At 40.3% G+C, this 6149-nt stretch overlaps 1 long non-coding RNA gene across 1 annotated transcript; it reads left to right on the top strand.

The window, feature by feature from the left end:
* The first annotated feature begins 1152 nt into the window (after positions 1-1152).
* LOC138905623 (uncharacterized) lies at positions 1153-1878 on the top strand. Its single transcript, XR_011413571.1, has 2 exons — positions 1153-1405; positions 1622-1878. It is a non-coding gene; the product is annotated as an uncharacterized lncRNA (long non-coding RNA).
* Positions 1879-6149: the final 4271 nt, after the last annotated feature.

A 6149-nucleotide genomic window follows, 5' to 3' on the forward strand; every position in this document is an offset into this window, starting at 1 on the left:
TTTCTCCAAATATATTAAGATCTACAGGGAGATATTTATATGAGATTAAAGCCACATGTGTCTAGTTTCCAACGCTGCAGACCGTTTGTCAATACGATTTCGGAGTAAAGAGATACAAGCGTCCGAAGTTGCACCGCTCAAGCTGCCAAGCAGGCAGCTTACCCACCTGCTTGGAGAATTGAGGCGGTGGGCTTATAAGTGATCGTTTCCCGTATATATCTCGTCAATATTCAGAGAACACTAACCCCAAAAAACTCTCAAGCTCTCCAAGTCTGTTCTAAGAAATTCCAAGCAAGATTAACATCCCGGGTATAAAATCAAGAAGCGATAACATTAGAACGATCCCTACGACGTAACTATCATTAACTGCCTGTCTTTTTCTTTGTAGTTTGAGTTTTGGAAGGTACTTCATAGTTAAAAAAATGCCTACTTTTTTTGTTTAAGATTTTAAATATCAAGGAAGGTTGATAAATTCGTTTCCTAATAATTAGAACTTACGGGACGGTGATCGGAAGCTGTGAGTTCGATTTATTCCACTTTCAGTGAACTGTTTTGTAGTCCACTCGTGTTGGCCTCTTGTGATGTTGATTTATGGAGTTTGGAAGGATAAAGGGCGTGGAGAAATGCCACATGTGGTAGGGTAGTGGTCTGGTCGCTCGTCGTTGAAATTTCAGGCTAATTGATAACTTGTTGATTGGGTGTGTTATGGTATATTTGGGGGTTTTGTTGTATTGAAGGTCCCGAATTATAATTGGGTTATTTCTGAGTTGTTGATTGTTTGGTGTTTGTATCTCAGCTATAGTAGGCTTGAGGGAGCAGTAAAATCAGGGGAAATGCTGCCCGTTTTATTTAGAATCGAGTTATCGTTTGAGATACGTGATATGCTAACGCCATCTAAGTTGTACATGTATTTCTTTGTTATAGGGATGGCGCGCTAGTTGTCATAAGCTTGTTGTTGAGTTGCATTGACGACTTGAGGTATGTTAAAGGTATCTCTTCTTCCCTTTTGGCATGATCCATATGATACAAACGAGACGAGTAAACGCACAACTTTCATAAATGGCTCTATTCATCGAAGTACTAGGAGTGCCTATATTCTTGATTCCCCATGTGTTCTATTTTTATATTAATTGTTCATGGGTCTTAAAAAAATATGTAAGTTGATAAAGTTTATCCGAGAGATCTTATTGACTTACTTCATTATGCATTACATTCATTTATACATGTACATTGACCCATGACCAGATGGCGTTATATACGCGTATATTATATGTACATGGGATATAGGAAAAGGTTATGGCGTTATATACGCATCACCACCTGATCAGCTGGTATACGTTGATGATTTCTCCCACAGAGGCTGAGATGATATGATGGGATGCCCTCAAAGGCTTGATGATGTTAGGTACGCATATACCTATGCATGATGTGACATTTATACGCATATGCATGCCATTATAAATGTTTCATGATTCATAGAGCTATTCAGACTTACAGGTTGAGTTCTTTACTCAATGTTTCTTTCATGTCTTTTATATACTGTTTTCATGCCTTTCATACTCGGTACTTTATTTATACTGACGTCCCTTTTGCCTGGGGATGCTGCGTTTCATGCCCGCAGGTCCCAATAGACAGGTTGAGAGTCCTCCTAGTAAGCTATTAGCTCAGCGGAAGGTGTTGGTGCACTCCACTTACTCCGGAGTTGCCTATTTGGTCAATATGATTTGGACATGTATTGATTGGTATGGCGGGGCCCTGTCCCGACCTTTATGACGTTTATGTACTATTAGAGGCTTGTAGACAGATGTCATGTATATGGATACTTGTATGGCCTTGTCGGCCTATGTTTTGAGTGTACAAATGATCATGTCGGTCTTATAGGCCCGTATGTCACATGTATAAGTTTGTATTCCATGTTGGGTCATCCTATGTCGAGTATCCCCTTATGTTTTATTCTGGTTATATCATGACGGCCCTTCTGGCCCATTTACTCATGATGGTATGATAAGAAAGATACGTTACGTTGGTGCTCGGTTGGGTAAGGCACCGGGTGCCCGTCGCGGCCCATCGGTTCGGGTCGTGATAGGAACGTAGTGAAAGCAACCCCACTAGACTCCGGAATACCCATAGTACAAAGAATACGGTGGCACTCCTCAAGAAAATCCTGGGCATCCTCTGACGCCAAGCCACTAAAAGTAAGAGGGTGGTACTTCTTGTACCTCTCGAGCCTGAGTTGCTCCTCCTCAGAAGCTGATGCCCTAAAATCGGGCTGAACTGGGACTACCGGCTGTACTGGTATGACCTTTGAGACCTGGTCAACCTAGACCCGCTGCTCTGGGGTACGGGCGGCGGGAGTTTGTGCTCCTCCCCTGGCCTGAGATGTAGTAGGAGAAAGTGGGATCAACTCTGCCTGAGCTAAAGTGCCGAACATGCTCAGAAACTGGGCGAAAGTCTCCTAGAGAGCTGGTACAGTAACAGGCATCTCGGGTGCCTGCCCTCCAACTAGAGCTACTGGTAGCTCCTCTGTAGCAGCTCGTGCGGGTGCTCTTGCTGCACCACATGGACGTCCTCGGCCTCTACCCCGTCTCTGGCCTCTCGCGGCTCTAGCAGGGAGCGCGGGTGTCTGGTCATCTGATCCAGCTATACATGTCCTCACCATGTGTGAGAGAATAGAAAGACAAAAATTTAGAATCTGAAGTTAAGGATTTCGCACGATAAGAAATCAAAGAAGTGAAGCTTTTCCTAACAGTTCCTAAGAGCCTTTATATTTGGTTTTTGAAAATCATTTTCCCGAAATAGCATTCTACGTTTTAGCTCACCTTATCACACCGCATGGCTTCTAGTAGTTCCCCTACTAGCCACGCGTATCAAGCCCACCTTATCTCACCGCATGCATTTCAACACCCAGACCTTATACCACCGCAGCGTATCAATAATCACAATGGCACAGCAGAAACCTCGTGCAACAGTAACAACCGCACGGCAAAAACCTCGTTCAACAATAATAATAGCACTTCAACAATAATACGAAAGCCAAAAACACAATAACTAAATAAATGATATTTCAAGGATAGCAATTCTAAGTAAAGAATTTCCACAGTTACGTAATGAATACGGAAATCAAGAAAAGCGAGTAATTCACTAAACATGTTATACAAGTTGCAAATGGGAGATAAGACAAGTAGACATGTGAGATTAGGCTAAACATGATGACTAGAACGTGCTAAAGTGACTCAATTAGGCATGAAAAGGAAACTATGTAGCAAAAATCGGAATTTCAACATTTAGCCCGTGTACGCACCGTCACCTTGCGTACACGGCCTTCACATATCACAAATTATCACCAAAATACCTAATCCTAAGGGGAATTTTTCCTACACAAGGTTAGACAAGTCTTACCTCAAACCCTGCTCAATCAATAATTAGAAGGCCTTTCTCTCGATTTTCCAACTCCAAACGGCTCGAATCTAGCCAAAACAATTTCATACTATAAATATAACTATAGGAAACTAATTTAAATTATGAAATAATGATCTTAGCTAAGAATTGAAAAATCGCTCCAAAAAGTCGACCCGGTCCACGTCTCAGAACCCGACCAAATTTATAAAATTCCAACACCCATTTGATATCAATTCCAACCATACAAGAATTACACAAATCCGATATCAAAATCTTGATCAAATCCCCAAAATTCGGCCTAAGGACTTTCCTCCATTTCCCCCTAAATTTTCAACCCAATTCACTAATTAAATGATGAAATCAAAGATATAAACATGAAATTTAACCAAAAACTAAGTAAGAATCACTTAGCCAATCACTTCCTTGAAAATCTCTCCAAGAATCGCCTCCCACCGAGCTCCCAAAATCAAATTGTGAAAATGAACCCAAACCCTCGTTTTGAAAAATTTATGTTTCTGTCCAAGCATTATGCATCGCGATCGCGGAACCTACGTCGCGATCGCGAAGAACAAATAATCACAACCTCCAAAATAGTCTACGCGAATACGAAGATACTACTGCGAACGCGATGCTTACCCGACCTGACCACTCCTCTACACGAACGCGTGAACCTTTTCGCGTCCGCGATGACTTGAGACTCTCAAAGCTACGCGAACGCGGGCCTAATATCGCGAACGCGGAGAATAAATCACCACCAGCCAGCAACAGCTCTTAGCGATCGCGTCCCTTTCTTTGCGATCGCGAAAGAGGAAACCAGATACATAGACACCAGAAAACTTCAGCCAACCTCTAAGTCCAAAATTGATTTGTTAACCATCCGAAACTCACCCGAGGCCTCCGGGACCTCAACCAAACATACCAACAAGTCCCAAAACATCATACGAACTTAGTCGAGCCTTCAAATCCCATCAAACAACGCTAAAACCACGAATCGCGCATCGATTCAAGCCTAATGAACTTTTGAACTTCTAACTTCTACATTCGATGCCGAACCCTATCAAATCACATCCGATTGACCTCAAATTTTGCACACATGTCATAAATGACACCACGAATCTACTCCAACTCCCGGAACCCCAATCTGAGCCCGGTAACCACAAAGTTCACTCTCGGTCAACTTCTAAATTTTTAACTTTCGCCATTTCAAGCCTCATTCAACTATGGGCCTCCAAATCACTATCTGGACACGCTCCTAAGTCCAAAATTACCCAACGGAGCTAACAGAACCATCAGAACTCCGTTCCGGAGCCATTTACACACAAGTCAACACTCGGTCAACCTTTTTAACTTAAGCTTTCAACCTTGAGACTAAGTGTCTCAACTCATTCTGAAACCTTTCCGGACCCGAACCAACTACCCCAACAAGTCAAATAGCAACTATAAAACATAAAATGAGTAGTAAATGGGGGAGCGGGGCTACAACTCTCAAAATGACCGTCCGGGTTGTACAAGGTTTTTTTTTAATTCGATCGTAATTGTTCGGAATAAATTATGGAAGTAAGAAAATAACCAATAGAATGTTTTTGGTTTTCATTGTTGATTTCTTAAAAATGAAAAATAACCAATAGAATGTTTTTGGTTTTCATTGTTGATTTCTTAAAAATGAAATTAGCTCATCTTTTCCCTCGTTTGGGCATTAAGCGTCCAACATTTAATTCCACTTTTGAAATCAGCACCCTCCCCCGCTCTTCTAAAACAGTGCTAGAAAGATCTGCACTAATCCTATTCACTTTCGTAATTGAAATAGTTTATTTATTCTATATATTAATATTATTAATAACAAGTGCAATACAGTTTGAACAGAACTACTTGCACTTCGAACGACACTGGTATAAAATATTTGCTCTAAAACACTAACCCCCACCCCCACCCCCCGCCAAAAAAAAAAAAAGTTAACGAATTTTCTATTCAAACTATTTGGGACTATAGAGTCAAATAGTAAATTAAAACACTAAATTTAAGACAAATAACATCTATTGTGAAATTATATAACTCGACTCTATTGTAAATGTTTCACGATAATCTTCATCATTTATTTAAGAATCGGAAAACGCTGGTTGGGATTTTCTTCACTTATAGTGTTGCATTATTTTGAAAAATAATGTAATAAGATGCAAAGTGTTTTGATTAGGAAGGAGGAAATTCGGTGTCAACATAAATAAGAAACACAACCGTGTTTTTAATCCAAGAAAAATTAGAGAAGAAAATGTTTTAACAGATCTGGTGAAATTATTATGTAAGAGAGAAAGAGAGCTTTTAAGCTATTTTTAGTTTATTTGGGTGTTTGACAGAGGAAAAAAGAAAGTGCTTAATTTAAGTCAAAAGGTTCAAAATGGCTTTTTAGCTTAAAAGTCATTTTGCGTAGACCTTTGATTTTACCATTTTATCCCATAAATTTCCTAATCCTACAATACCCCTTACTAACAAAATCCCTAGACCCAGTCCCTTTTCTTGTTTTCCTCCTCCATCTCTGCTATATTTCTTCTACTCTCTTCCTTTCCTCCATCTCTACATCCCTTCTCTGTCTTTCTACTTGCGATTTCAACACGGTGAAGTCCTCAGAGTTGCTGAATAATACAAAAAATCGAAATGGGTATTTCAGGAAGAAGCTTTTATGCATAATTAAGCTCCACAGGTGAATAGATAACCCACCTTTAATAAAAATGCTCTCTTGTAATGAACGTAGATTT

Source organism: Nicotiana tomentosiformis, chromosome 2 (assembly GCF_000390325.3).
Source record: "Nicotiana tomentosiformis chromosome 2, ASM39032v3, whole genome shotgun sequence".
In the NCBI taxonomy this organism is placed as follows: Eukaryota; Viridiplantae; Streptophyta; class Magnoliopsida; order Solanales; family Solanaceae; genus Nicotiana; species Nicotiana tomentosiformis.